This window comes from Calonectris borealis, chromosome 9, assembly GCF_964195595.1.
Source record: "Calonectris borealis chromosome 9, bCalBor7.hap1.2, whole genome shotgun sequence".
NCBI lineage: Eukaryota > Metazoa > Chordata > Aves > Procellariiformes > Procellariidae > Calonectris > Calonectris borealis.
In genome coordinates this window covers 22092802-22114076 of record NC_134320.1, presented here as the reverse complement: position 1 = coordinate 22114076, position 21275 = coordinate 22092802, and the positions used below count along the sequence as shown (strand labels likewise).

At 38.5% G+C, this 21275-nt stretch overlaps 1 protein-coding gene across 4 annotated transcripts in view; it reads right to left on the bottom strand.

Annotated features, from left to right (window-relative positions):
* Positions 1 to 21275, bottom strand: part of TBL1XR1 (TBL1X/Y related 1) — a 118002-nt gene that overhangs the window by 26200 nt on the left and 70527 nt on the right. For 2 of the 4 annotated variants that reach the window (XM_075157377.1, XM_075157374.1), the window contains exon 3: positions 13543 to 13610. The exons of the other annotated variants lie outside the window; for them this stretch is intronic. The gene's annotated coding sequence lies outside the window, so the exon portion shown is untranslated. The remainder of the gene's footprint in view (positions 1 to 13542; positions 13611 to 21275) is intronic. 4 annotated transcript variants of the gene reach the window in all.

Sequence of the window (21275 nt, the reverse complement as noted above, 5' to 3'; positions counted from 1 at the left end):
TGTTCTCCCTTGATCGTCCGAAATCACTGAGCCGCAGGCACTGGTTATCTGTACAATCCCCTTCCCAGAGGATGAGCCTGTGGTTTATAACATCACTGTTCAATTAGAGTCAGCATAGTATCAAGACATCCCAGGTAATTTTTAATGTCGCTATAGAAAGTCACTGAACTCCCAAAATTTATCAGGCGTAAAACATATCAGCCATAAAATAAAAGTCAACTGTCTACACAGACGCTGGCCTCAAGATCTACTCAAGAACTAGATGTGCCACAGGTCAGGAACAGACAAGACGCACAGCTGTGCTTTAGACAAACTGACCCACTCATTCCAACGCTGAATCCATGTCAGAACTCACACAAAAAGTCATTTGGAAACTACTTTTTTCAAAGGAAATGAGGTTTCTTGTCCCAGAGCCAACACACCAACTCTGACTTAGCTTCCACATAGCAAAAATGTGCCTGTATTTCTGTAACATGCCTACCGTAACTCAGACACACCAGCACTCGGGGTCTCACATGGGCTTCTCCACCCCTTGAGGAGCATTCACACACTTTCATACTTTGGGTAAAACTCACAAGCAAAATCCGTTATAACGAGATCAAGTTCCACTATCACAAACACCAGATCTGCAGGCTAATGGGTGCCCAACAGTACAAATCTGATTGCATTTCTGACAAATTAGTATTCTACTCTGCGTGTTTATGCTAGCTTTGTACTCTTCTTCCAGGTTCATGCCAAACGCTAGAGAACAGATGCCGCCCGATATGGCTCCTGGCCTAATAGTTTTTTCGGTTGGTTGTTTCTTTTTTTTAAACAAACCTGAACTGGCAGAGAAAGTTTATACATCAGATTAGCACTTTGTATCTCTTAATCACAGTTTTATAATGTATAGTAGATTTGCTACAGTTAAGATTTATTGTATTATCAAACAACAGCCTAAGAAAGTAATATTTCTGCAGTTTTAGGTGGGCTCTAACACATCCTAATTAGGTAGGATAACAGAAAAACCTGGCAGGCTGCTACGAATAATAATTCCCCAAAACATACCAATCACCAGTTTGATACCAAATATGATATGCTAAAGGAACAGCTAATGCTCTGGGTAGCTCTGAAAAATGTTTAATGTTCAGATATAAACAGACTGCTACATTTACCCATGGAAAACAGAAGTCTGGCTACAGAAACAATAAATCTCCTAGAACAGAAATATTGTCACTAGTCCTTTTATTTTTTTCCTCTTTCACAAGAAATCCGGACAAATATTTTGCCGGCATGTGTGCACATAGACAGTGATACCATTTTTTTTAACTGCTGCTTAAGAATCTTCCTTTTCTTAATGACCATGACGGTTAAACAAAAAAGCAAATTATATGACCCAACCTGGGAATGCACAGTTTTTTAATTCCGCCCCAAAAACCTGAAGGTGCATACAAGTCCTTTGGAAAATTTTATTACAATCCTGCTTCACATCTGTATTACCTCTCTTAAAAATAAAAATGAAGTCCTGCATGTGATACACAATCCCTCTTCATTACGCTTTGCAACTAACACCGGGAGCCCCTCGGCCTGGCAAACCTACCTGCTGACGTGATTGCTACGTGACTGCTGTCACGGCGGTTCAGGGGACAGGCAATACCCCGTAGCCCAGGAAAGTGTCGATACACTGAACTCCACCACTTCTCCAACTGCATCCAGGTTGCTTAAGACAGTGAGGCACCAATACCACCAAGTCTGCTTTGACTTATCAACTCAGAGGTGCTGAAGAAAGTGAAAAGGGTGCTATTTAAATCCAACCACTCAGACCAGGTAAACTCCTGGATTTGTGAGGTTTCAGCAGGACTTCATTCAGATGTGAAGTAGCTTGCAGAACTGGAGTTTTAATCCAGGGCTCCACAAAACGCTGTTGGTGGTGGCTGCTGTTCTACTAAAGTGTTCTCCAAAGGCTCTTCCCCAAGATGAGTTATGTATAGCCCTTCAGAAACGGTTCATAAAGGAAAACTCATAAAATAAATCAGTGGTTCCTGTATGTCAAGCATGCACCGTATGACCAACGTTGTACGCCCTTCTGCATAAGAATTTATTTAGACATCAATTTCAATGAAAATGAACATTTTCTCATACTTTAAAAGAAGAAAAAAAAGTTGAGTTTTCTGGTTAACTGTATCAACCAATTGCTCTATACACTCCTACTTGCTCTTTCACATCTTCACTTGAGAGATGGGGTCCAATATTGTATTGGGCACAATATAAATGAGCCCTTATTAAAGTTCTCCTACTATCTGACAATCTGCAATTAGGAATTCGTTCTAACCTCCTGAATTTAAAGGAAAACGTTTTTTAAATTAAATGCATAAGCTCTGTTGTAATATATTTCAAAATGAAAGTTATCTCATTTTCTGCATTTTTACCTGTCTCTAAATTATTATTTAAATGTGCCCTTTTTTAATTTTAAGATTCAATAATCTATGTCAAATGTGAACTTGCATAAAAAATTATCTGTAATTCTACCTAATGAACCTTCTTACTGATTTCCCATATGATCAAGCTTTGCTAGTTTTCCTTCTAGCAATTTAAAACAAGAGATGCTTCTCATGTTTTAACTCTACTGCTTTGCTTTTAATCTCAAGAATACAGCTTCATTTCCGAATACTAAAAAAATAATTTCTCCTTTCCTCATCTGAATTGTTTTCCTTAGCTCAGGCGATAAATATTTGTATTTTGTACTTCAGCTTTAGTGACCTAATTTATGGCAACAGTCTCTGTTTTTCTGTGCCAATTTGAGAGTATGAAGCATACAAGATGACAAAGCCGGTTTGAAATTTTCTGAAGAATTACAACCCTGAAAGGGAAGGGGGAAAAAAAAACCAAACCAAAACCACCCAAAACCTTAGCTAAAAATAACAGTTACTGTCTACTTATCTGAGTACTCAGTCCCCAGAAACGCCAAGCAGAGTCCTGAGTACTATTACAAAATAAGCTGCAGATGAAGCCCATTTGTTGGTTTTGCCTAGAGCAAAGTAGTATTTAATTACTGAACTATGAATCTCCTCCCCAAAGTCATATGCTGCGTGACCCAGGAGACTGGGATTCTGGATGTTACAGCAGAGAGACAAGAGACAGTATACTCAGTATCGTATTTCCAGGGCTGTGGCTACAAAGCTGCAAACTTCTATGCTTTCTAGAGTTAAAAATACATCTTCCTGGACAGCTATAAGGCATCTTGCAGTGATTCTTGGCAGCCGTATTTTGTAAATCCCTAGACTGACTAAAGAAACAGGGATACTTCTGGTACTGACACTTTATTCAATGCTCCTTAGGTTCTTAAACCTCTTTTTTTCCTTGTTACAGTGCCACACAAGAAGAAATTATGTGTTTGGGGGAGATTCTTCTCCTTATTTCCTGTATCAGAATAGTAAAAAGATACTGTATATTAGTATTTTAAAGACTTTTCAACTATTTGGGGAACAATGAAAACAGACATCTCTTTCCAGGCACAACTCTTCTGCATGGTAATTACAACCCTGTTGAAATGGAGGTAGTTCTGATACATCTTTCTTCAGGAGTAAATACGTTGTTCCTTCAAAACGTAAAACCCAAACCCAGCTGCTCAGAATGTGCACCCATATCCAGCAGCAACACCAACAGAAAGTCCTGCTTCAATTTTGACTACTTCATGAAAGCCATCCCTCCCCGACTTCCCACAAGATCCCAAGCCCAAACATCCCATCTGGCTCCCCTGAAGGCAGCCAAGGAGAGGGCTTTTAATCACAGAGCTCAAGTCCACTGATGCAGGCAAACTAGGATTAAATGAAAACTGTCCAGAAGTAGTAGTTAAAAAGTTAAATCACCACCCTCTTTCAATACTTAAATAATTTTCAGAGCACACCAGGATATATAACCAAACATCATAAAATTCTCCTTGACGAAACACCTAATCCAGACCAAAGGTATTTTTTGGGAAGGAAGAACCTGTGGCTTGATGGGATAACCTTCAAGGTTAGACTGTCCTACCCGCACACGAGCTGGGCAGATGCCTAGAGCAGCAAAACTGGAAATGCAGCATTTCTAAAACGGGTTAGAAACAGATAGCTTCTGATTGATGACCAGAATTAGCACATGTACCTGAAGAAGCAGTAGTAGAGGTTTGGCCAGTATGGACTACTTCACAAGATGACCTGGAAAGTCCACCTTCTAGGCTCTGTATGCTAAATATATCTAACTCTGTAATGGAGAAGAAGTACCAGACAAATGCTTGTCATTATTCCAGGGAGAGACATCTCTCCCCCAAAAGGGAAAATTTTCTTCTTGGAGGGGCCATCACGGGAACAGTGGTAACGTCAAGCAAGCTGCAGAGCTTCCATTCTTAGGCCATGAGAAGGATGTCCCTTTAGACAGAGTTACAATCCTTCAGGAATACCTAATTTAAATAGATTAAGACTTTTGCAATCAAACTTATAGACCTTGTCTCAAGAAGGCTTTGTAAAATTATTAAATGGCTTTACTAAGTGCTAAAATAACAGCCTACTAATATTCTCTGGATGTAGACACAGGATAGCGGTAGGTTGCTGGAATCAAGTGCAAGAAAGATGAAAACTGGAAGAAGCATTACTTGCCACGTTGTTTAAAATCCCATGCAATATACCTCTTCGGCATGCGCCCAGTTTTAAGCATGCAACTATACGACTGCTAATCACCTGTGCTGCATTAAAGCCTTAGCAAAAAATGAATTATGGATGAATGTGGGAGCACACCCATTAATCCTCGCTTGGATCAAACTGTGTAAAAATTTCAGAGAAAATAACTGATTGAGAAGAGCTCTTGAGTCAGTCAAAATGAGCCCTATCAAGAGCTGCTGCTGAGACTAAGGTAGGGGAGGGGCAACGTCCAAAAAATGTCTTATATTTGTGACCACGCACCACTGAAAATAAGCACAAGTACTATGATTCAAGCTTTTTGAGGAACGTCGAAGAACATGTAGAAATTAAACAGTTAAACAGAGTTAAAGATCTCCATGCTGTGCTAAGTTTCTGCTCTCAGCTGATTTATTCTCATTTTCACCGCTGGAAAACCCACCGATAACATGGCCTGTAAGTCTGATCAAGAACATTCCATTTTTTCCAATACGTTGTTCCTGATGTTCCCACAATAGATCATTCAGGGCTTTAAGGGACTGTGTCAATTGAATTGAATGATGTGGTCGCCTGCTGGTACATAAATGCAAAGGCAAAGCTGAGGGGGTTTATTTTCAAAACAGGAGACATTGATCCTGTGACAATGTTCCATTACCCTGACTTTATTTCTATTAGAGACAGTGATTACATCTACATCAATCGCTTGAGCTGATGGATATTGGTGCACTAACAGTGACACAGTTTTTCACTACGCTGCTGCTGCTGGCCTGCATACTGATGGCTTATAAAAAAAGATTCATTCTGAGCTTGGGCTAATGCTACTTATTTGTCAATGAAAAACTACTGAAGTTTGGGCAGACTTTCGTAATTAGTTGGTTTTCAACTGTCTGTGGTTTTGTTTTTTTTTTTTTCCTGAGTTCTGGAAATCTTATTGTGGAACAGTGATTAGTGACCGTGTAGCCTGGCACGGATTCTATTTGTTATGACTAAAATATTTATACTGCTACCTGATGGTAATAAAACAGCATATGTAGTTCTTACAAGCATTTGTGGAAAGATATCTCTGCACTCCTACAACAGCATCCCTATCTTCACTGGTGATTTTTTCATACGGGTGTATGGACTCCTCTTCCATTTCCCCGTGCCGTCACCCTTTTACAGTTTCTATCTGCTGTACTTGCTATCTTTCCCAAGCAGGTGATCCATCTTCTGGCTTTCATCTCTTGATCTGACATACGATCTTGAGCCTGTGGTCATGCATTTGCCCTGGTTTTCACCTCTTCAACAGGCACTGCCTACACATACTCTGCACTCCTGAATTCATCTCTCCCATCGCTTTCAAGAGCACTGACTCTATCTGTACCTCCTTCAGTCATTTCTTTTTCCATGTTCTTCTTTTCCATTACAACACATGAGCTGCTAACGTTTTGCACAAATAAACTCTGGTGGTTGAAAAAAATTCAATTAATCTTCAACAACAGTGATTTCTATTCCAGCTAAGCCCTGTTCATTTTATTTGTCCTTGTTTGTTTAGCCTTGTGCCCTGAGTCACGTCCTGAAGTGCCTGCAGGGGAAAGGACTTCGTGTGACTCGCTTCAGCGTATTTACCGCAGTGGGTTCCCTCATTCTTGATTAGGAAGTTTTTTTAATGCTGCCATAACAACAACAAATTGAGGTGATTTGGAGAAATACCTACGCAGAGTAACAAAGCACAGCAGAGATTGGAGATAGCAGCATCTGAACAAGTGCAGAAACCGGGACAACAGCCCGACTGCCAGAGCCAACCAGCACCTTCCCATGGCACCCTCTGCACCGTGCTGACATCTACAACTCATGTCGGCGTAAGGTTGGGCACCTCCTTGCTGAAGTCCATTCCATACTGCACATCTATAATTTTTCCACAACCAAAAGTAAAACAAAAAAGACCCCAAATCTTCCCCTGTGGTGTGCCCTGGTACTTGCGAGGCTGAGCCTGTAGGACCCAAGCAGCCCTTGCCTGGGAGATCCGAGAGCATTCGGCTGTACAGCAATGAATTTTGCTAGAGTCTAAGTTTTGAAGGCCGCCACTGCCTCATGGTTTTGGATTGGGTCTTTCTTTGAAATGCTAGGTTTTTATGTTTTATTAAGGTTGTTATCATTACTCAGGTAATTATCCTAAATTCCTGCAGGTCTTTGGGGCCTGGTTCGTCTTTCCCAGTGAAGAACCAAAGACAAACTAAAACCAAACACACTTACATTGGTCTGGACACAGACAGCTACATGAACATGACTTTTTCCAACAAAGGATCCACTCACTCATTTGCCCTGCCCTTGGTGTATGAGCCTGAATGCTCTCACCTCAGCATTTTTAGCACCCACAAAGCTAATATTAAGTGCAGGTTTTATTTTCAGCATAGAAGTTGACAGAACTACCCTATAAATAATACTAACCACATAAACAGAGCAAGAGAAGCATTTCCTGCAGTGGAAGACTCAGGAGAAGGGGTGTTCTTTGTGTGTGTGAGCATCTTCCCCGACTCCTACATTATTTTAGAAAAGATCTTGGATTATCAGGCATAGCACATAACTTCCGCAGTGTTGGGGATATAAACATGCGATTTGATTAGGGGAAAAAAAAAAGAGACAGTAATGAGGTGCTCTATTCACAGAACAGGTGAAGAGGGTTTGATCTATTCTAAATGCAGATAAACCTGGCTTATTTCCCCATTGTTAAGCCTAGTCTTATATGCTTTCCCCATGGGAAAAGAAGTTTCGGAATTATGTACTCTGGCAGCATCTCGTTTGGGATAACAAATAATTTTTCTGAAATTCCTTTGTGAGTGCGTGAAAGCTACCAATTTTTTCCTGAGGCAGATGTTTTGTTGAATACTAACAGCTCTGAGTCAACTGTTTCTGAAAAATGAAGGATGAAACGTAAAACCCCTGTGAGAAAATACCATAATGGGGTGAAAAAAAAGAAAAAAACCCTAACAACCTCACAAGACACAGAGAAGATCCTTCAGTTACAATTTATTACAATTTCAAGTCAGGAAAATATAAACTGTTAACAAGGCAAGAGATGATCTCCAGCTTTAGTGGCCATTAATCAAAAGCAGCTACATGAGAACTTGCTACTTACTGAAGAGAAGGCCAGATTTATTTATTTTTTAAATTGGGATGAAGAAAAAGCAAACAGTGCCCTTCGGATAGGGAAAACAATGAATTAATTATACGAAGAATGCAGGGTTTTGTTGTGGGTTTTTTTAATAAAAAAACCTGAGTACTTCTGACTACGTGGGACAAGACCAGTATTACTCATGAGTTGTGGACTGATGGCAAATGGGTAGATTGGTACTTATGAATGTTAATTGTAGAAATACACTTTGCTTTAGACATGTTTTTCTCTATTAACCCAGATATTAAACATGTTGAGAATCTAACTGCAGTTGGACAGCAGAACTTGGTATTGAAAATATGTGCTAACATTCATCACATTTAGTGTTCAAAGTTCTCTACAGACATGAAACATATCCTAAAGCCTGGAATAAATTAAATGTAAACTGACAAGTTCTTTCTAGCCCCAAGATGTTCACCTAAAAGATTTAAAGACGTGCAACTCAGGATTGACTGCAGCATTATGCATGAATGGAGAGCTTTAAAGAAGGCTTAAGAAAGTTTACCCTCAGCTTAAAAACTCAACTCTTTCCTTTACCCAAGCATTTTCACATCCAGCCCTGTTTATTAAAGCAGCCTGAAATGAGCCTGTGGGAATCTGCAGGTAAATAACCATTATGAGTTCAGGACCTTAAAAAATAAAAAAAACCCACCTTTCGCAAAACCAAAAATAATAGATAACATGCTTCTGCAACTGGTCGTATGAACATAAAAAAAGAACGTCTGAATGTATGCTCGTTATGTCTACTCCCACACTCCTCCACTATCCCTGCCTTATTAGATTGCTAATCTGCAAAACAAGACATCCCTTCCTCATAACCACTCCACTGATACCACCTACAACACCACTTTCTTTTATTCCCAAATAAAACCAAATGCAACAACAGTATTAAAAAGTGCAAACCACAGCTCTGAGTCTTTAAAAGCTGTCTTAGCACTGTATCACATTTTTGTTCAAGAATAATCAGATTACAGTGTCTGAGCTTAAATGACAGAAATCAGTTACCAAGGCAAACAAGAAAAAGTGCAAAAGGACAGTATGAAACCATCTTCACCTAGGCTTTTTTTTTAATTAAAGACTAATTAGCAGGAAGAAATGATTAAATCACAGCATTCCTCAAAAAAGAGGGATGTACTAATTAAAATGGATTTAACACTTACAAATTTATTTTAGAAAAAGGACCGTTGAAGTAGATCAGAAACCAACCATACTTACTTCAACACCTCAAGATTTAACTTCAGGTGGACTTTGAAATTAGGTAGCTAAATTTTCCAGAAGCACCTAAATCACTTAGAAGCCTTATTGGAATTGACTTCTAACGAAGAACAGGATGTGAAGCACTTGCCTTTTCTGGGTACTTCCTAAGACCAAGTTGATGCATCTCTCAAAACCCATGAAATAAAGAAACAAACACTGTCTGACAAACATTATTTTTGGTATTCAAAGAGTCAATGCTCTTCTTATCTGTTAAATTTAAATCAAGTATTACAGTAAGAGTTTAATATCCATGATCTTAGGCCTCCTAAGGAGACTGGGCATGGCCACTCATGAACACGACCGATTGCAGCCACAGACAGCACGCAATGATTCATTTGTCTTAGGCTGTGACACAGCACGATCAATGTACTTGTCCTATTTTCTATTTACAACCTAAAATAACAAAAATGTGAGACCAATGTAAAACTCTCATTTCTTCTTTCACTGCACTATATACCAGTCTGCAATACAGATGCGATCTATTAAGAAGTAATAGAGAAATAAAGCAACAGCAACCCAAGCAACATCTCGGAGATGCTGCACCAGCCACGGCAGCTGGGCAAGCAGGCACGTGTGCCTGAGACAGCTCTGGAAACGGCAGTCCAGAGGCAGGTTATAAAGGCTGTTGGCGTAGGTCATGAGGGCAGAATACTGCTTTACTTTTACTGAAATAAAAGATGGGGCATTCCTGGGCCACCATTCTGTCATCGTTGGTCTCTCCTGGCTGTCATTGCCTCCGCCACACACGGTCTAGGAGGCAGCGAGGCAAAAACCAAAGAATGAGAGAGGCAATGAAGTGACTTGCATAGCCCATGCCCCGGCTTCCGACCGGACACTCAACTGCACAAGAAGTTGAGCTGCAGACACGAGACCCTCGCTGGGACACAGGTAGCTCCACCAAAAACACCTCGCCCCCAGTAACTCTGCAACAAGGGCCAGATTGTTTTCCAAGCCTGCAAGTATGTCTTTCCTTAATGTATATAATTTTCAGTTTCTGCTACAATAACCACCTTCAATGCAGACATTCAATCTCCGCATCTCTACATCCTGCTCTGTACCACATCTCAAAGTTTGACTGTGTAAGCTGTCATGAGCAAAAACTATACTGTCTAGGACTTAGTGCTATGTATTTTGGCAGAGAATATCTCCATCTATATTAGCTATACCCAAATTTCCATAAGAAACAGTATTGATTTTTCCCTTCAAGTATATACATTTAATGAAAAACTCACTCATGCCTCCAAAGCTTGTCTAGACATTAAGTTGGTTCCCCTTCCTGCCTTCAGCATCTGCTTATTTTTTTTTCTCTAAATGAAGCTGTATCAAGGGTCTTTTGGCAAAATATTAAGATTAGCATATATGCTGAGGTGATATGCCTATAATACATAGAAAAGGCATGCAATACAGTCATCGTCTTTGACCAGATTTTTCATACCCTGCAATATATCCTTTTTCTTTTTTTTTTATGGGAGCTGTTCCAATACCTGACTCATCAAGAGAAGTCTTTCCTTTTACAAAACGCCCTGAAAAATAAAAACAAGCTTCTTTCCTTGCCTGTTGAAAATGGAATATTTTACCTAACTCAAATTATCCTAGACTAAGGACAACTTTGAATGAATGCCAAGTTCTGATACTTCATCAGTATTTAAGTCTAGAAGTATATTTATACTACTGTGAAGGAAAAATTCCCAGAGATCCAACGAACATGCCTGCCATAACACAGCCCCAGACGGCTCCTACACATTGTAAAGTCACCTATATCTGTAGAAGCAATTGCATTGTTGATCTTAGAAGATTAAAGAAGCGTACCAAATGTTCTTCTTGCTAATTTGGCACTGTACAGAGGGTCTGACTACCAGTAAAAGGAACCTGAACGTACCTGTAGAGGGATATGCAATGAGTTGAAAAAAAACATTAAAAAGTGGTTTAAAAGAACACTATTTTTGCTTTTCTGTATAGCACATGGGATATAAAAAAGCTAGACCAAAACAGCCTGTTGTATATAAAGTTTTTGTTTTGTAAGAGAAGCATCCTTCAAAGCTGTATGCAAATGCTTGCATGAATGCCTTAAATGCACATAAAAACCTTAAAATTTAGAACTGTTGGCTTTCTACAGTAGAAGCAGGAGAGTCTACTGAAGAAACTCTTATCAAGTGGGCTGAAAGTCACAAAGGATCCAATTAAGATAAAAAGTTCAAACCCAGGACATTTCTTTTTCTTTCTAACTGCTTAGGCCAACATCAGACATCTGTTCTCACTGATTTTTTAATTAATCCCCTTTGAAGCAAACTATTCAAAACCTGAAGATACATCACCTGTCTGATAAGGATCCCCCCCCTCCATTAGAAGGTGCTATTTTGAATTAAACAGTCTCCTCTACTGGTGCACTTGGAAACATGATCATAGCTTTATGTAGAGTTTTGCTTAGTCAAGTTAAAACATCAGCAGAGATGGAAATACACCATGTCTTGTAACTGCAGGCTACATTACATAGGCAGTGCACTGAAATGGTCTTCAAATTGTCCCACAAATGACCTCTACTCTATCTTTTGCAGAATTAAGCAATCATCACAGTAACTACTTCTGCTAGTTCAGATTTAAACAAATTAGATAGGACAGCTTTTCAAAAAAAGAAACCCACCATGTTAGGTTATCATCACCTTACCTCAAACACTGGAATAACAGGTTCCACGCATGAAAAATTCTGCTCACCCATTTCCAGTAACAGGAGCATTATTTGAAAATAGAGAGATGACAGAGAGGAAGTCGTCCATGACTTCTCCAAATGACATTATACTTTAATAAGTACTGCACAAATTGCTCACAACATTTTGAAAAATTTTCAGTATTTCTCAGACTCCAAAGAGCTCCCATCATCTTTCTTTTCTTACAATATTTATAAAGCTGTGATGTCTTTACTTTGCAGAATTGCCGTTTAACATTCTTGAGTAATACTACTCAAAACTTCACAATGCCATTTCTCTCATATATATCTGAAAGCCTGTTTTCTTCCACTCCAAGATTTAGAAACTCTAAAGTAAGTCTTTGTGCATTATTTGTGCATGCTCAAGGTATTATGTACCTATAGGGCTGGAAACCAGTGTGAATAGTACCATGCCCAAATATTTTAGATAGACCAATCTAATGCAATGACAGCAGGGAAAATGGCTTCAGTCTTTACACCAATTCACTTGCGTCTTCAAATAGCATCCTTTTGCTTCCCTAATTTATCAGCCTCCAGAGCCTTCTCAAGCAAGGCCCTCCATCCCCAACATCTTCAACACGGAAAGACGTACTACTAGTTTCTTAGGTTGACTAGAGAATCCCATCAAGAAGTTCTTGTGTACCCCACCTTGTTTTTAAAAAGAAAAAAAAAGAGCTTGTGAAAGTATACATAGATACAGATCAATCCAGAAGAATATTTAACCATATTCTAGTCCCACTGACTTCAATTGCTTAAGTGATTTGTTGGAGCACAGCCAGTACAATAGTTCCCTGCAAGAGCAAGGCCATAAACAACAGTCAGCAATATCCTTCTCTACCTTGTGGGGGTCTACTTGCAAGATAAGGTTTGTTAAAACAAACTCCCTCTATCTTTGAGTGCCCTCTATAGACCTAAGATAGTACACTAAAAAACTTTATGGCGTTGTGATTTAAAAAGAAAAAAAAAAAGAAAAAGAAAAAGAAAAGACATCTGCTACACCCACAAGACATTTGTTAAATTACAGCATATATTAAAAATTCTACAGATACAAATGTGGTATCAGTTATCTACTGCTGAAAGAACAAATACTCAATTGTGCTCTGGTTCAGAATGAATTTTCCCTTTATTAGAAAAAGTAAGGTAATCTCATCTCCCTTGTAACTCTAGCCATGGAGAAGAGATAAGGAAATATGTTTAAGAAAAGTATGCAAAATCAAAAGAAGTGATAGAGGGATTGCAGTTACACGCATTTAAAGAAAACAGTTGCAAAATCGTGACTGTCCATTAAATTTAAGAAGAGGAGACTAGTAACAGCACACGGTCTGGATATTTGACCTCTGAACCACATATTCATATTTTCCTTTAGGAAGCCAAGACTTTAGTACTTGAAAAAAACATACTATGATCAAAACACGTAACTTTCCCCCTTTTTTAAAAACTGATACACACTAAGGCAATAGTGACTCCACGCTTCAAGTAGACAATACAGTTTTTACAAGGTGTTTTGTCACAAGGTCTATTTATTAATATTTCCATGCTGTGAATTGATGTGTTATAGCATAACAACTCTAACGAAATGAATATGGATTTACACATGAGACAATAACAGCTCCAAAAGGAGCTGTTAAAGACCATTGAATAAAAGAACACTTAATGTAAAGATTCAGCGGACTGCAGAAACCGACACCTAAAAAAAACTGTATATGCACGTAATTGCAATTACTAATACTAAATTGTACCAAACTATCAGTCCACTTTTATGACAAATAAATAGATAAATCATTGAGTGTCCTTACCAGAACTACTCTCTGAAACCCCACAAAATTGTGATGTGGCAGCAGTACAGCCCTTGGTATTACACCACCTGTAACACAAACCATATTATGATAGTTTCTATCAATATTTATTTTAAAGGATGAAAAAAGGATAAAAGCTATTTTTCTACCAGTCTTTTTACTGAAAGCATTAAAACAACATTCAGTTTCCTACTGATTACAATATATGCTTAGATAAGAAAATAAACAAACAAAAATTAAAGACCACCTTTTGATTACTTACATGGAATTTATTTTAAAAAGTTATAGGCACACTTTCAACTCTATCCTCTTCTCACCCTTTTAATTGAAAACAAAACCCTACCACAGAACAGAGCATTAGCTTTAAAGGAATTTCTGTTCTTTTTGGCTGCCTATAGTGACAAAGGGGAACTTTATAAGAATCCAGATTAAAGTTTACAAATGGCTAAGTATTGATGCAGTACCTTATTTTAGTGTTAGCTAAAGTATACAACTAAAATGATTCAATAGCAGGACAAAAAGTAGGAAACACAAGGCCACGATCAAACCACCCAGTGTTTTCAAAATTGACCATTTCGGATCCGAATTTAACACCAACAAATTAAAAAGAACACATTATATGAAAGAATCCTTAAAATGCCCTCAGGGAGTTAATTTCCACAAGCGACTTCAAAACTTAAACACTCCCTAGGAGTGTTGCATTACATACATTATCCACCTGTGATCAGAACAATTACTGACCCTATTGTTTGTATAACACAGTGATTCCTACCACCAATATTCATTACAGATTAAATCATTAGAGAGTGATCTTACATAAACTAGGGGGTTAAGGAGAAAGCTTTGAAGGTAGGAGCACAGGAACACTGTCTGGGCACCACGAGAAAAGAATCCACATATCAAAAAAATGCTGTTTGAAGCAGGACATACTTAATAGTAAAACAAATAACCCTGCCCCAAATGGAAGAGGATCACGAAAACAGCAAACTATTTTTCTAAATACTAAACTCGAGCCACAAAGGCTCACAAAATACATTACAAATTACACTGAAACTTCCCAAACACCTCTTTAAACCAAGGATTAAAACCAAGGAAGGCAACACATGCCTTAAACAGCCCGTAGCGTTTAAGACTCTGCATCATCTTAAAAATAATCATTGACCTCTAAGAAACCCTCCACTATTTAGTCTGTCGCTAAGCTGAATAAGACTTGAAAATGTTTTTTCCTTGTTTTGATTGAGGAACTACAGAATATTTTGGTCTCAGATCATTTTCCGTGTTCAAATTCCCAAGAGATTCAAACAAACTTCTCCCTTCTTCCTGCAGAGCCCCCGACAGCTGAGTGGGCATTAGTCTCCAAATCTATGGGAAGAGCCCTGAGCGAGAGAAGGGAGAATGCCACGAACACTGATGGCACTACACTCTTCCACGTATAGGGAAACTGCAGCGTTTGTTTAATTAATATTTACATATTAACGGTTCTCCTTTTCAGAATGAGAAGATATAAATACTACAACCTAGAGGTGTGAGAAGCAAATGCTACAAAGCATCACTTGGAGGCCACCAGCTTCCTCACAATAAAAGTCAGTTTATTCATTACTACTTTTCTAAGAAAAACATTCCAGTATCACCACCCTGGACTTGAAAAGTGTCCTGGTCCTTCTCTGTAACAACACTTACTGACGGTAGCTCACAAGATAAGTGAAAAGGTCCTGACCCTATATTAATGTAATTTTAATTCTCTGCTAGGCTATTATGTACTGCCTTGATCATTTCTGCAAACATAACTGTGTATGTCAACTGTATTGCTAAAATTTAATTTAAAAAAAAAAAATCAGAAGCAAAGGTTAAAACACTTATAAAATTTTAACTCCAAGATGAATGATAGTGCAAAAGGTCATTAAAAGGGGATGCTGATCATGCTGGTTGAACAAAGAAAGAGGGAGCAGCAAGTTTCAACACTTACATGCCTTGAACTTTGTGCATTTTACGCTTACATTAAGTATTTTTCATTCATTTAGAATAAACTCTGTTTCAAGTAAATAATTGATATTACCCCCAAAATGATGCCAAAGAGGAGAAAGAACCAGGAGGCCCTACAGGAGAGCAGTGCACCACCACACCCTCAACAGAAGCTGCTTTAAGAGGAATTCCTTTCCTCTCCACAATTCCCCACAGAGCACACACAAAAACACAACATACAGAGAACACCAGAAATTCATCATTGCATTAGCCTCCCTACAACAACCAAAGGAAACCTGTTTACAGTTAACTAATTTGCCATGGGATGGAGAGGGCTGAGAGGCACGCAGCAAGAATTAAATGCACGGCCCAACTTAACAGGTCATTTAAGAATGACTAAGCGACAAAAGTAATTTTTCAGATGAATCCTAACAGCCAGCTACTTCTCCAGTCATTTGCATCACATAACGTGACCATCAGAGAATCCTCTAAATTATCTTTATCCTGGAAACACTTTTATCCTGTTTCAAATTAATAAATAAGAATAAAATTTATTGCATGTGCCGCAAAGACTTACACATTACATAGAGAGAATATGTTCACTTTTTTAATATAAGTTAGTGACGTGAACAGAATTTGTAGCATGTAGGATAAAAACTTCACTTTAATTATATTCCTACCAAGCGATGTGATGAAACGAAGCACATCACTGGGTGCTCACCCATAATCACAGGGTAGAATTTCCCTTACTATAGCCACTCTTCAAACTTTCATTCTGTGGTAATGCTGTGAATTGCTTCATAGTTACATGCTTAGTCTTTTATTTTTCTTTCTTACAAGATGCCTATCTACATGTATTTCAGAGAATCTGAAAAGAATCAAACTGCAAACCTACAGTCTCATTAAAGAAAAAATTAAGAGTTGAGCAGGAAGGGAAGGGCTGAAGAGATTTGCCAGCCACAGGGAAAGGACAAGAACAGAAAACACTGCAAAAATGTGGATGATTTTGAGAACCCAACATTTTGTGTGACGCTAACTGGCAACCTTAACGACTGTATCTGTTACTAAAATGCTCACACTCTGTAAGAATTTGTGCATCGTGAGCATGAAATCTTTCCCTCTGCAGCTTAAAATATCTATGCATTTAAAAACCATATACAAAAATATACATTATTTCCCCATTTCAAAATTCATTACAGAGCAGGAATTTTACCACACTACCACCAATACATGTGGTGATGCCACGTGTAAACATATTGTACTTGTTTTGGCACAGGACAGCCACAGAAACGGTAAATTTAAAAAGATTTTGTGAAAATGTCACTCCCTCTCTTGAAGTAGTTAATTAGAATCGGTGAAGTTGAAGACGGGGTACTCGAGAAGGCCAGGCTGGATTAACCCGCCACTAGGGCGTGCTCCTTGATCAGCACCGAGTCCTATTTACCCATTTCATGGCTGGGGTTTTTTCCACAACCTTTTTCATTTTGCTAACTGAAAGAAATACAGGGAAAAGTGTGTCTTGTACTTCTCTAAATTAAAGGAACATAGCTATCCAAACGAGACTGACTTAATCTCTTAAAATTACAGGTTTGTTTGCAACCCTCCCAAGCTTTTGGGCAGCAATTTCCATTATAGATTCTTCTCTTCCATGACTTGTAACCGAAATCCTTACTACTATTAGACTGGGACTTCTTAAGGCAATGCAATTTAAAAAAAAAAAAAAAAAAAAGCATTTTTAATAAACAAGTAACATTTCTGTTTTGAATGACTGTCTAGGGTTTTTTTGCTTGTTTTGATATTAAATCATGTATAGTTAGGGAAAAGAGACAAAAAAGTAAATTATGTGCTCATAAAAAGTACTGATGTGCATTTTATAAATCGAATGTGGCCCATCAGGGAGAGAGAAGTGATCTACTTTTCGGAAGTATTGTTTACTGCTGTCTTCCCCACTGCACCACCTGTTAATAGTATTTGATGTTGTTTTCTTTCTGTACGGTGAGTATGACTATAGCAAAGACTGCTACTAAGGCGATGAAACGTGTGCGTACAGAAAAAGAATTATTCAGTACAAACTGACATTAAATAAAAATGTAAGTCTCTCTCTTAAAGCAATGCATGCATTTGGCTCTTCAGAGAGCTCAATGCATGAATAAGGCCTTATTTTTAGCCTGTCCTATGAGCGCAGCATAATTTCTGGTCTGCTTCTCCCTCCATTTGCATAAACCCAAACGTTACCACTGAGATATTTGATCTGTTCGCTACCACTTATTCGCTCTAATCCCTCTATTTCAAAGACCATCCAACCAACAAATGTCACTAGCAGAGAAACTGAAATCCAAGTAATGTGTTAACAAAATAAGGGTTGGTTCATCTACACAAAAACAAGATTTGCTTTTCCATTTTGATTCTGCAAACAGCACCACAGATCCCTTTTTGCAACACCTGAGAGAAAAACACAGCAGAGGAGGCTTAGAGAAAACCAAAGTCTTGGGTTGAAAAATTCACATCGGCCTCCTAGAATCGCTCTACAAAATGTAAGCAAATCTGTTTAATTTTCAAGCGGGGTTGCATTGATTGCTAAATATTTTGTTGTAATTCAGAATGTGATGAAGCAGCCCGTATGGCATTTTCAATAATGTGGCTTCAGCGGGGCACCGCGCCTTCGTTTTTGGATGCTTTTCTGCTGCACCCCAATGAGGACATCTCCGAGACCCCATCCTCTGCTCTCTCCCTGTTTTTACCCTTGCGTAGCCCAGCAAAGTGAGGTTGGGGAGACGACTGCTGTTTCTAAATACGAGGGTGGGGATGCTTTTTTTAAAAAAAAAAAAGTGCAGGCTTCATAATGCAGAAAAAAAATTGCAGCACAACCAAACACAGTATCAGAAGTTAAAGTGACAATAAATCATTTATCACATGCAAAGTTTAAGATCACAATTCACTGAATAATAAGTAAACATGATAAAAGTGGTATTTCCTTGATAACAGCAGACATAGTAATTTCAGGAGAAAACAGAAACGCTCATTGCAGAGTAAGACTCCAAAACCGCTAACAGCCCTAATCCCGCCAAGAGGGACTCTGAGCAAGACTACTGAGATACTGAAAAATGTATGCAGGGAAGTTTGAGCATTACAAAAGTTTAAAAGTCTTTGGGTCATAACCATATTCAAGTAAAAAAACCCCTAGGAAAATTTTATCCTGTAAGCTTATAGCCCAGACAACTAACATTTTCCATAAAGCTCCCCAGGCAGATGACAACCAGACATGGATTAAAACGCTACAGACGAGCAAAGCTTCAGCCGTACTGCACCTTCAAGTGTAACTGTACTATTAAACATTACTTGTTAGCAAAACAGTTATTCCAGGTTCTGAAAATGAAACTATGACGTTCCAGATCTTTATCTGTAAAACATTAATGTTCTGCTTTGACTACCTCAAGGCAGTGTCCCAAGTGAACGCACATCTTTTCTTCTCTTCCTTATCCACTGTCATTTCCATAATTCATCCTTTTAACGATTTAAGAAACCATGTATTACCAGCGCAGAGGATATTTTCAGAGTACACTTGATGGTGCTCAAAACGTCTTACATTTGACAGCTGCTGAGGGCACATCAAGGAAGAAGCAGTATGTACATCTATATGAGCTTTGAGTGGTGGATATATTGAGGAGAGGTTTTTGAGCTTTATTGTGTTGTGTGTTCTTCATATGAGATATGTCTTTCAAACACTAAATGAAAACAATCCAAGAATTAAAGAACTGGAGCAAAGTGACTTGCATTTCCTATTGTCCCATTATTCTTCATGCATGGAAGACAGGCTTTTTTTTCCTTCCTTTTTTTCCTTTTTTTTTAATTTAGTATTTTGTAGCATATCTCCAAGGAGCTAATGCCTGTTGCTGTTTTTTCATAGATTGCTTATGTCCTGACTATCACAGGACACTACTTTTATACATTTCTGTAAAGTTACTTGGTCAGACTATTTTGGAAACAAGACACTGAAATTCTCATTCTTTCTATTGAAAGATATTCCAATCCTTTGGCCTGATCATAATGCAAACTACTTGGCTTAAAGCCTTTAAGTTTTATGTGTATATTCTCAGCGAAAAAAATCAAATATGGGAATGATTTTTACCAAACTGAAGGGCAGAAGCATTTCATTTTTTTAAAGGTTGCCTCCACTTGTATTGTTTCATGACTGGTATTGCAAATGCTACAGGCACTACTTTGCATACTCATTAAAAATGGTCTCTGGAGCTTGCATCTCTTTTTCCTGAAAAAGCAGCCTTCAAAATGTAAGCAACTCAAAAGCATTGTAAAGCTGGTCATCTTTCTCATTCCTGAAAATCCTCAATTTTACCATTTTAAAATTTAGTAAATAAATCTCTCTCATTTTTTTTTCCTTGCTGTTCCACACATAATCTCTAGCAGCTTATGCTATGGCATCAGCCATCATCATTGTCACCATTCCCAGAGCAGAAGGCTGCTACATATTTCGTGCCTGCCTTTGAATTCATGACCAGAGGTCTACCCACACCACAAATACAGAAAATGAGCAGCCTTCATCTTTCCATTTACCCCCGTTAAGTCCGTGCTACCGTGTTCTCCCAGGAGAAGAGTGCGGGAGCTGAAACACCGCAAGCAACAGCGGCCAAGGCACTCAGAAATAAGGTCTGCCCTCGCTGCTCTTGGACTGTGAGAAGGGAAGAGCCAAACTGCCAGGCAGTGACCGTGTCTCGCACGAGCCTCAGTGCCTTTCAAATAAGTATCAGTAGCACTTCTGGGATGGAGCACACACCTCAAACTGGGCTTTAATTTGCTTCGGTATGCATGTAAAAAGAGTGGGACTTGGTCCTAAATTGGACTGAAAGCAGGTTATATCATAATTATGTCATATCTAATTAAAGTCCGTATCACTGAAATAGAGACTTGCCAATGTAGATACAAACGTCATTTGGCAGCCACAGAGATTCTCAACCCTGCAGCTGGAACACAGCTCAGGACATGAAAGCATAAGAAAGCTACTGATTGAATAGCCTGATTTCTAGAATTTAGGTAGATTTTGCTTTATTTTATAGCATTGTAGTAACACTTTACTAGAGAGAAAGACAGGTTCTTTGATTTTGGAGTTGTAATTCAATAGGTATATGGGGTTACAACACAGGTAGCTTTTGCACTCTCTCAGGAGACTCGAGTTAAATTCTTGGCTCTGATTTGTAGTGAAAATAAACAGGTGGCATTAATCTAGTCACCATTTATTCATAAATTACATTAAAAAACCCCAAACCTTAGTTTACTAAATGGCAGCCCAAAAGATTGTCAATGCATCTATCAGGACTAACAGCAAAAAGAAAGTGCCTGACAAAGTCTTTAAAGTAGCTCTTGTAGTTTGTGTATCATCTACCGACGGAGACAAAAGTCATCTTGGGACAGACGGATTCACAAAGTCAACCAAACAACTCAAACCAGGCTTACGAATGCCCGCGGTCCTGCTCTGTGGAAAAGATTTTGACAAGGAAATAAGAGTCTATTTTTCTCCAATTTTGGAAGCATTGCAGCTGTGTATTGCTTAATAATTTAGGTTATTAAAGGCAACAACTGTCAAAATCTATACAAACTAATTTGTCATGCAGCAATTTTACATTATTGGAATCTTGTTACAATCTGACTAATGCACGCTATCGCTTTCTAACCATGCCTATAATTGGTTTCTTGGCTGTATAGGCCTAAAGACAGTAATCCAAAACATCTTCCAATTACACTGAAAAATATGCATG